Consider the following 11,088-nt stretch of genomic DNA (forward strand, 5'->3'; position numbering starts at 1 on the left):
GGTTTGAGCGGGAATCTGGCTCTGATTCTTTGTGATCCTCTTGGCTTTGCCTAACACCATGGCTCATCTTTGCCCTGTTGTTTTCCCTCATGGTGATACATGGCTCCAAATCCCCAAGAGTTGCATTTGTATCCCATGCTACTTCTCTCCTGGAGGTCCCGACTGAGACCGGAGAAATAGAGCTTGCCCAGGGGTTGGAACGATGTTCATCACCTCTGGACAGGCTTCATATATTCCTCTCCGAGGGGGGAAACATACACTCTTCACTCTTTTGTCATTCAGGGGTTCTTATGAGGTCAGAACATAACCCAGATGTTAATTTTTTGATGCAGGAAGCCGGATTATTATAAGATCTAATTTCATAAGACTACAGGGGATAGTACGCTCTGAGTAGCTTATAGGGACAGAGATTTTTGACTACTTGGCTCACTGCCTGGCCTCCAGTAGACTATGGATGGGGAGCTGTTGAAGCAAAGGAGAAAGGACAAAGTAGCTACAAGATGGTAAAAACCTCGCATGAGAACAGAAGCAGCATCTGGTATAAGCTATCGATTGTTGACGGACCTCAGCCTGTCGATCGCTGCTGGCCAAGGCACATTCAGTACGACTCACTCCATTCTCACTGTCCGCGTTGATTCTATTTACCACCGTTCCACCTCATCTCCCCCGCCCCCCACAGGCCCCCCATGCATCTTATCTTTCTGGAGCAACATGTGTTGGCACTTCCTTTTCTGCAGTAGAAGGAAGTGATTGCATATGTTGGAAGACACCACCAATTGCTAAGAACTTCTATTTCTGTCTCCCTTCATTCGTCAGTAGGAAATACAAAACGCTGCGATCCTCATCAGCATTTTTCTGGACATCCACACCCCCCCACACACACACACACACACACACACAAATCAGTGTCAGTCGATGAGGTCATGTTGATTTACTTCTATTTCATAGATAAATGCTTGACATATTTAAACTGGTAGAAATACATCGCTTGAGAGTGTATTAGTAACTGAAATATCTAGGATCCTTTTCACCATAAACAATATGTCCCTTTGCCATCTTGAGTTAAAAAAAAAAACAAAAACGATCGAGCCTTGGGTTTTGAAGGGAATGAGGAAATATGGGAAGTTCAGACAACACTAAAAACAGAAAGCAACCAATTGCTTAGATGAGCGGGGGGAAAAGAGACAAAAACTGAAAATTTCATCTGTTGATTATGATTGCGAAAGATTGATTGTAAACTGGGACATTTTTGATTTCAGAAGAGAAACCCACCCTAGTGCTAGGAAATGACACTTCAATTCTATTTATAAGGATGAAAAACTAGCATAGGACTTCCCAAGGTTTTTGTGTCTTCGAAAAACAGACAGAAGTGTCTATGTTCTTCCATAAATCAAGTTCAGTCTTTCCTTCCAGTCACTGAATTCTGATCAGTTTCATCCTAATTTTCCCAAACCATAGTATTTGCAGCCGGAGCATCTCACTCTGACAACTGTCTCTGCCCGTGGAGCACTGATGCGTGTGTGGACAGTGCGAGCCCCACTCTCTCCTCCCCCCCGCCCCGGTCTCCTGCTCTGCCTCCTCTGGTTGGTTGAGCCTCAGCACATTCTGGCAGGAAGGTGGAGGAAGTCAGACTTCAATGACTCAGCGAGCCCAGATGCTTACACCTCTGCCAGATTTGTGTCACACTGCCTGCCACTTATCAGACTCAGAATAATGAAAACCCTCTTGTTGGCAGGGTAAGTGAGTCCTGGGTGGACACACACTCGCACTAGGCGTGTTATCTCGGGGCTGCGTGGCAAATGCTGCAGGCTGGCCTGCTTCGATAGCACAGGTTGATTTCTCACGATCCTGGGAGCTGGAAGTCTGAGACCCAGCCAGGGGCAGGGTTAGTTTCGCCTGGGGCCTCTCTCCCTTTGGCTTATAAATGGCCGTCTTCTCCATGGTCTTCCTTCAGTGCGTGTCTGTGTCCTAATCCCTTCTTAGAAGGACACCGGTCAGATTGGATGAGGGCCCACCCGGTGACCTCACTCTATCTTAATCACCTCTTTAAAAACCCCATCTCCAAATACGGTCACATTCTGAGGTGCTGGGGTGAGGACTTCAACATATGAACTCAGTCCGTAATACCAGGGGTCTTTGAAACCAAGGTTCTCTGAAAAAGAAAGACAGTCTCTTGCCTGGTTGCCCTCAACACTGGAAATGGGTGTAGAGTTTTAGTCAGGGGGAGGCGTGAAATGGCTGTGAGCAGTGTTTACTCACATTGAAGTTCCGAAGTCTAGAGGGTCCGTGGGAAGGTATTACACCCCCCTCGAGCTCAGGTACCTTGGAGGAAATATCTATTTCTCCCTTTTCCCAGTTTGGAGATATGAAAGGTACTGTCCCACCTGGTCCCCTTTCCTCCAGATGTTGATGCCCTCAAATTTTAAAAGTTTTTAACTTAGCCAATGATATAAAGTCCCTTTTTTAAACGTTTATTTATTTATTTTGAGAGAGAGAGAGAGAGAGAGTGAGCAGGGGAGGGGCAGAGAGAGAGGGGGAGAGAGAGAGAGAGAGGGAGAGAGAGAGAATCCCAAGCAAGCTCCACTCTGTCAGCGCAGAGCCCGACGTGGGGCTCGAACCCATGAACCGTGAGATCATGACCTGAGCTGAACCCAAACCAAGAGTCAGACACTTAACCAACTGAGCCCCCCAGGAGTCCCTAAAGTCCCTGTTTATATAAAGAACAATGATGGCTTGTCCTTAACATTGTGTTTTGAAACCAAAAAAAAGGTTGGCTACAGGGGACAGAAACCCTCTTACCCTCTTCCCTTCCTCTCAAATCACTTGGGTGGGAAGCAGGCCCGGTATGGGGCACACAGGCTGGAGAGCAGGCCCTGGGTCTGATGCGTCTCACATATTACCAGTCCTCTGTGCAGACGAAGTCTCCGGGTGTGGTTTTCTGTGACAGCATGTGCTCTCGGATGCAATAGTTGATCTCCATTTTGTCTAGAAACTCGTCTTTGTGTTTGTTTTTCTTTCACTTTCTTCTTCTTAGGGAATGCCAAGATGGTGGTATTCTAACAAATAGGAAGCATTTTGAAAAGTGTGTATACTTTGAATCCGTGCCTCGCGGGGATGAAATAAACACATGCAGAATTTATCTTTACAGCGTAGTAGTTACGAGAGAACAGGAATGTGCATGGAGATCTAGCCATGGGAATGCAAAGCCGCTCATTTACCACGGGCTGGAATCCGTTCTGAGTGGGCAAGGTGGGCGGTCCTCCAAGCACAGAAATGATCTCCAGACCCTCCCGGACACGTAAGAAATGCCACTTCTGTGACCCCGGAGTTTCCTTCTCCTGCATCCACGGTGGGTTCTATTGCAGCTGTATCCCTGGGACCCTCCCCCACGGGATGGGAGGAGACCCCCGGCTTGGGCAGGTCAAGACAGGCTGTGCCCTCTAAAGCCCCAAGTGATGGTCAGCACGAGGAGGAGAGCCGGGATTGCCGAGAGGCGGGAATAGACTGGGATCAGGTGGAAGGGTGGCATCGTGAGTGGGCTGGTCTGATGCTGTTTGGGTGGCAGGTGGCCACACGTCATCAGCTCAGGAAAAGTCCCGGAAGAATATCGTAGGGTATTTAAGGTTTTGAATTGGTGATTAAACTCTAAATGCCATCATTTCCCTACATGTGGCAAATATCCTTTGTGTTTTAAAGCATGCTCTTTTGGAAAGTGTCAGTTAATTTAAACTTAAGCCCACAGGGCAGATTTGAAATGCAGGTTTTCAGAATAATTTATAGACATTTTGACTTAGAAAAGACCATTGCTTTCACTGAAATTTAAGTCTTTCTGTGGAATGGGTCCTTCTACACTATTCAAATAAACCATCTCAACAGAAGAGGAAACTTTAATCCAAGCAACCTTTCTGCAGATTTTCATACTATGTTTTAGAGTGTCTCTTAACGTTTTGTTTTTAAGAAATAAATTGGTGTAGAGTCTCACTAAGACATTTGAACTTGCTCCTCCAAACACGTACGTAAGAGTTCACCAAATTGAGAATTTATAGGGAGAGATCCCAGATTAGAAGCCTTCAACATTTAAGTTACCGAACAAGAATAGCCAGAAAAGCAAAATTACAACCAAAACTATGTCCCTTTTTTTTCTTTTCCTAGTTTCAGTCTCTACGTTTGTTTTCATTCCTCCATTTTAATTAAGGGAGGTGTAGCTGTGGATAATTAATTGTCCTGTCGTTCCTCACACGGCCCCAAAACAATGGTCTAGCATTTGGCTTATGAGCGTAGCCTGCCATGTTCCCAGGATTTACCCATTGGAAGCAGAAGCGGAGCCTTTCTAGAAAGTGCCATTAACTAGGATCCCAAGAATTGGCTCAGCAGATGAATACGTTATAAGGCCCCAAACTGCACCAAAGCTGAAAGGTCTCCATTCATTTAAAAAAAAAAAATCATTTATGATTATTTTCATTAGAAAGACATTTAAATTTTTTTCTAATATTTTATTTATTTTTGAGAGAGAGAGAGAGAGACAGACTATGAGCAGAGGAGGAACAGAGAGCCAGGGAGACACAGAGTATGAAGCAGGCTCCAGGCTCCGAGCTGTCAGCACAGAGCCCGACGTGGGGCTTGAACTCATGAACCATGAGGTCATGACCTGAGCCGAAGTCAGATGCCCAACCAACTGAGCCACCCAGGCTCCCCAGAAAAACATTTTAGATACATGAGTGAACCAGGTTCTGAGTACTCACTAGCCCACACTGTAAAAAGTGCGTTTTCCAAGCAAAAAAGAGATATCTTTACCCTTGTGTGGACCACTAAGTCCTGATATTTTCTCTCAAAGCTTTTTCTAGGTGTGCCTTTCAGTAGAGTTTGTGACTGTCACCCCCAAGCTCACAACGGCCTCCCAGATGAAAGGCAGAACCCGGCCTGCCTCTCGGTGTCCTCCGGGGCTCACCCTGGCGCTCAGGAGATTGAGACCCCTGTTCTAGGCCAGCTGCTTCCCAGGTGCCGTCATTCATTCTGAGGGTCCCCCCCACCAACGCTGGCCAGGGCAGCTGGAGCTCAGGGCACTCCGTGCGCCCTCTTCTCATCCAGGCAGGTCTGGCCGGTGTGGACGCCCGCCCAGGACTCTGTCCGAGCCCAGCGGCTCTGGGGGTACTCCTCCTCGGGTTCTCAATCTTGAAACGGTCGTGCGGCCCTCGACCATCTTCACTTCTCCACCAACTCGGCAGATAACGGTCCCCTGCTCTCTTTGAATGACAAACGCTTGGGAGCAAGTGTCACTGACACAAATGAAAAACAAAGGCCCCAACGCGGCGTTCCTTGGGCCCTCGGCTTGACGCTTGGAAACGATGACTTCCTCAGTCGGCCTCATCGTCTCAGGAACTGTAACCTTTCAAAGTCAACGGCAGGGAGACCACCAAAATGAAGGGGGAAGCTTGTCCATTATACAGCCTTGTTTAGGATTTTTGTAGAGGTAATAGGATATCACATCTCAATACTGTGGAATGTGGGGCTAGAGATAAGCCAGCAGTTAGGCTGAGTGGTGAGCATTATCCCGTCATATTACTTACTAAGCACAGCTGTTAGCAGATCACAGGCCCGGCCTGTGGCTTGCCATTCACAGGAGAGAGGGAAAGCGTTCTCCGTTCTCTTATTTTTACATGCCAGCATCTAATTCTTAGAACACTGGCGTTGAACTCTATAGAAATCTTCAGCCTTATTTTATTCCCTAGGGGTTGGTAACATGTGAAACGGTATAACAGCGTGGAATCAACGAGAACCCTGTTGCACAGAGTAAGGGCTGCGTTCTGCTCAGGGCATCTTTGACGGGGGCTGGGCAAGAAATCCGTGCTCATTACGCCTTCGCCCATCGTCCACTGTTTTTATAACATTTCACACACACAGACACACACGCATTAGTGTGGCTGTAGCAGTGAACCACCCGTGAGTTCAGGCTTGAAAGCTTTCACTAGGTGCATACTAAGTGCGTTTCCCCGAGTGGTTTGGACCAGGAAAGATGAGCGAGGACCCGGGAAGAGGGCGTCCCTGAAGGAGGAAAGATGGGCCGTGTGCTTTAATTGGATCAGGTCTCCTTAGCGGCTCATTGGTCAGTTTGGTTAGATTTTATGCACTGGGTCGGACTTCTCTCTCCCGAATCCGCTGAGCTGGCTAATGAGGAGGGCAGATGATGAACACAGTTGATGAGGGTCAGCAAATCTGCTTCTTCGGTTTCATTCACACTAATCCTCAATGCGGTTGGCAGGACTTTGTTTTCGCCCTTACTTTGTGGTAGAGAAAAAATCCATTATTAGGGTCCTAATCCCGGCCGGCTGTCTGTGTGTGCTTCCTCTGGCGGCCTGGCAGGGGCGTGCGTGTGCACAGGGGAGCTCCTGGTCTCTGGGAACCGAGGGGATTTGCTCAGACTCTTGCTTGAGCTGGACTTGTACCCGCTACCCGCTTCTGTTTAATGGGCCACACGGAACGCATAATAGCCTGCCGTTGATTACAAACGGCAACTGTGGCCTCCTCCGCAGTGGATACTTGTGAAAGCACCAAGTGAAGCGTTGTTAAGAGTGGAGGGAAGTGACACCTGCCAGGCCATTCAGAAACTCGCGCGTGGTTTCTACGCGGTGAGGGGACTTTGTGGGGAACTTTATCGGGACGTAACATTTTGCCCTCGCTTTACCTGGCGAGTGCCTCGTCCCGCGTTAAGCATCCTGCCACCCCCGAGGCGTCCCAGCCTCTGTTCCGCTCACTCGAGAGCGTGGTGCACAGATCAGACCGGCCTGACGCGGGTTCTGTTTCCATCTCGGTTTTATAGACGAAGAGGTGAGGCACAGAGAACTTAAGCCACCTGCCCAGGGTCACACAGCGGATAATTGGATGCTCGCTGTTCCTCAGAGTGTCTGCTCTCGGCAGCTCTGTTGAACTCTGACTCCGGTGCTGTCATCTCGGCACCTGACGCTGAATTAACACTCGTCTGTTTCCGTACCCGCCGCCCTCCCCAGAGGGCGAGCTTCTGGAAGGAGATCGCTTGTTTCATTCGGATCGTCAAACGTTCTGGTGCCCACACAGCGTCCTGGCGCTAAGCTGGTGTTCGGGACACGATTACGGAGCTGCCCCAGCGCTCTGAGGTTGCTCGAGGCTTCTGGACTATTAAGTGTCGGGTGTGACAAGTGGAAGTCAGCCTTTGGACTTTCACTTCTTTTGAAATGCGGCTTCCAAGTTTACTTTCCGTCTAAAACAGGTCAACTTGTTTTCTGAATGACAGATCCCTCTTGTCTCGATTCCAAGTATGAGTGTGGGTCAGGCTGCTAGAATGGTCAATCACTTTGAGCGCATACAGCCTCTTCGCTCCACAAGGCTTCCTTTTGTGGCATCACCCGTGGCATCGCCAGTTCTAATCCTGCTCTTTCCTTCTGCCCTCACTGCGCCCCAACTTCCAACTCTCATTCTGGAGTTTCCGAGCCCCAAAGAACTTGGGTGTTACTTATCCCCTCTAAGGATCTGTTAATGCTTGAAAGGTTTCTGAAATGTTACATTTTTTCTATTGCTTAATTGGCTTACGAATGCACTGGCAAGAATAGGGGGGCGCCTGGGTGGCTCAGTCAGTTAAGCACCCAATTCTTGATTTGGGCTCAGGTCATGATTTCGTGGTTCATGGATTCGAGCCCCGAGGAGGGCTCTGTGCTGACAGCATGGAGCCTGCTTGGGATTCTTACACTCTCTCTCTCTCTCTCTCTCAAAATAAATAAATTAAAAAAAAAATTAAAAACAAAAGAACCAGAAGTCACTTCACTTGGCATTTCAATTTCACTCTCTGTGGTTCTTTCCTGTCACTAATATTTCCAACACTCAGGACCGCAGTTAATATCACTGATGTAGAATCATGCTTTTCTATCACTGAGGAACAGACGAATACCCAAAGTAAAAAAAAAATGGAGAAAAGATATATGTAAATAGGACACTCTCAGAGCCAGAATTCCAAAATGCCAGAAAACATGTGAAGCTCTCAGTGACACTAGTTGAACTGTTAGGTTTTACCAGCTTGTGGGTTCTTTTTTTTTTTGGTTCCTCAGCAAATTGCTCAAGTGTCAACATGCCCTCATGCACAGAAACTATGGCGTGGCCTTCCCTCCCTCTTGAGACTTGCTTTCAATTATCCAGGGATCTTGGGCCCTCCGTGGTCCAAAGAGCAGCTGTCCTGCTTCCAAATATCAGGCGAAGAGAGGAAGCACGGTGATGATGGGTGAGTCATGGCAAAGCTCTGGTGACCCATGTGTTCGTGGGGTTGGAGTTCCTTTCCTGGTCGCGGTGTTACCAGTCCTGCCCTGCCTGAGGCTCTGTAACCCTTTGAGTTCACAATCATGGCTCAGACCCTGTGGCGGCTGCCTTGGAGGGTGTCCCAGCGTCAGCCACATACTCTGCCACACAGTCCTCCCTGTGTGCCTGGCTCTGCGTCCTGACCCACTCACCCCCATGTCTGTTCCACCGTGAGTAGGCTTTCTTCTCTCTGAATACTGGTCGGAGATGTGTTCTCAGGACTTGTGTCTTTCAGAAGGTTTTTGTCTTCCTTACGCAAGGTGCTCCAAGCCATAGGGCCGTGCACGCCACGGTGTTTAGAGAGGAAAAGCTGCTCCAGGGAACATGGAGAATCGCTGGGTGTCTGTCACGTGCCTTGCTGTCTCCCACGCTATCAAGAACCCGCTGACGTCATTCTGTGAACGTGGCCTCCGCACCTCTTCCACCAGCAATCAAGGCGACACGGATTATCGCAATGAAGAGATTAAATTTTTGTCATCAGATCAACAAAGGTTGAAAAACTTGGGGGAACAGATGCTCTCACGCTTTATTTGTGGGGGTGAAAATCGTCTTGTGGGAGTGTAAATCGTCACAGCAGGTCTGGACTGCAATTTGGCAGCAACAACACAAAACCTTAGCAAAGGGGGCCGTTTGATTGTTCACTTCTACTTCTTGGGATTCTCCCTACAGAAATAAAAAAGGTCAAGGCCACAAAAACTGAAAAGCAAGGATGGTCATTACAGAAAAAGAAAAGAAAAGGAAATAAGAACCATTAAGGCCTATCAATAGGAGGATGGCCAGATAAATCCCGTCATATCCATGGAGTGAGGTATTATGCCCAATAAAAATGATCACCCAGTCAAGATCCATATTTATTGACATATAATAACATCCACACCATAGTGTTACGTGATAAAAAGAGGCAATAAATCTTAGGTGATATAGCCCATTCCTACAGCCAAAACTACCCCCCCCACAACATGAATGCCAGAGAAAGTGATGTTTGGGGGAAGGCAAGAAGCCTGGGGTGCAGTGAGAGAAACTATTTCCAACTACAAATTATTGGTGGTTCCACTTGTTTGTATCTTTCTTGATCAATTTAATATTTTTTTAACCAGAGATCACTTCAACTGTTTGTGTGCTTGTGGTTCCTAAGCGCCAGCCTCCACAGGAAGTTTTATGGACATTTACCATCGATGTTTCTCAAGACCTCCTGAGGTAGGTATTGCCATGATACCTAGTCTATAAATGAGTCTAGCCAAGTTGGAGCAATTTTCCAAGTTCACAGGACTAGTGACCTGTGCAGCCGGCCCTTGATCTCTGGTCATTTTGCCTAACCACAGGTGGGTCTTCATAATGAAAAAGGGATGGTAACTATATATATAATATATATATAATATAATATATATACTATATATATTATATTATATATATTTAGTATATATATTATGTACTAAATATATTTATTTATATTATATATAATATTTAATATATAAATATAATATAAATATATTATATATATTTAGTATTTATATGTATGAAGTTTCTCTGTAATCTTCATGAGTATTGGATAGTACTTAACCTCTTTATTCACAAAATATTGAAAACAAACACAAGGAAGATGAAGCGGGGGATGGCCATGGGCTTCCTTTATATTTCTCCCTCCTATTCATAGTCAGGCATGTTCCCAGTTAATTTTCTGGTTATTAAAGACATCTTGAGGCTGAAGTCTTCCATTACAACAATGATCAGCTGATTTCTATATTTTTCTGCTCTATTGGAAACACATTCACAGTACCTGTTTTTTCCTGATCCACCCATGACCACTTTGAAAAAAAGGCCTGATACCCTTATGACATCATAGAATGGCCTGGTAGGCACATGGCAGCGTGTGTTAGGTGTGGCAGGGCACCGTGGCTACGATAACATTCCAGTGGTTTCCCAGATCATGTAGATCACATGGATGGACAGTGTTGATGAACCGCATGACAACTCCACATCAGAACGTTTACTATGAGAACCAGATATCTACAGCGTTACCAACAACGTGGAACCTGTTGGCAGGTGCGGGGAAAAAATCAGTTTCCTGCCACTCATCAGCTTTCCACCACTCCTGAAAGAATTACTACACACACGTGCACACACACACACACACACACACACACAGAGATACACACAAAACACCACTTCATCTTTCCTCCCAGGAATCGGAAGGCCCAAAGGCCATGTCCATTCATGAACAGACTAGGCCAGGTGACTTGTTAGTTAATGATGGAGCTGGGGTTTAAAGCCAGGCCTATCTCCTGCCAACTCACCAGGGTGAACCCCTGTCATGTAAACAACACAAAATGATCTGAAGACTCAGAGTTAAAGTGTGGCCAATGTGAGTTGGATGTACCCAGGGAGGAAGTGAAATGCGACTGTGTCAAAACTGTGGAGGGGATCGCTGGGGAGCCTGTGCTGGGCGATTGGAAAGATTAAAAGACCACCTGGGGGGAGAGGTCACCTGGGGGATCCCCCCTGATGTTCATGGTGGCTCATGAAATTACTGGGACCTAACAAAGCCTGAGTAAGACTTGTCCAGAGATTGGCCATTTAGAAAGCTCAGTGGTCGTGTGGGAAAGAGCCCCAGATTTATCTTTGCTTCATACAAAATTGCAAGATTTGAGTTTAATATGAACAGCAACCAGGAGCCAGATGCACACAATGGTGGAAAACATGAGATTTAGCTTCTTTTTTTGGAGGTAGGCTAGAAATCCTAAACAATCATCCAGCTCAGAACACACAATG

General features: G+C 46.8%; 2 long non-coding RNA genes across 2 annotated transcripts; both read left to right on the plus strand.

Annotated features, from left to right (window-relative positions):
- Window positions 1-1,600: 1,600 nt before the first annotated feature.
- On the plus strand, window positions 1,601-6,072 carry LOC132695153 (uncharacterized). The gene is made up of 3 exons (XR_009617764.3): window positions 1,601-1,736; window positions 3,149-3,349; window positions 4,835-6,072. It is a non-coding gene; the product is annotated as an uncharacterized LOC132695153 (long non-coding RNA).
- A 2,009-nt stretch (window positions 6,073-8,081) lies between these two features.
- Window positions 8,082-10,680, plus strand: LOC132695152 (uncharacterized). The gene is made up of 3 exons (XR_013556991.2): window positions 8,082-9,127; window positions 9,419-9,516; window positions 10,244-10,680. It is a non-coding gene; the product is annotated as an uncharacterized LOC132695152 (long non-coding RNA).
- The last annotated feature ends 408 nt before the right edge of the window (window positions 10,681-11,088 follow it).

This window comes from Panthera onca, chromosome B4 (genome assembly GCF_046562875.1).
Source record: "Panthera onca isolate mPanOnc1 chromosome B4, mPanOnc1 haplotype 2, whole genome shotgun sequence".
NCBI classification, from domain to species: domain Eukaryota; kingdom Metazoa; phylum Chordata; class Mammalia; order Carnivora; family Felidae; genus Panthera; species Panthera onca.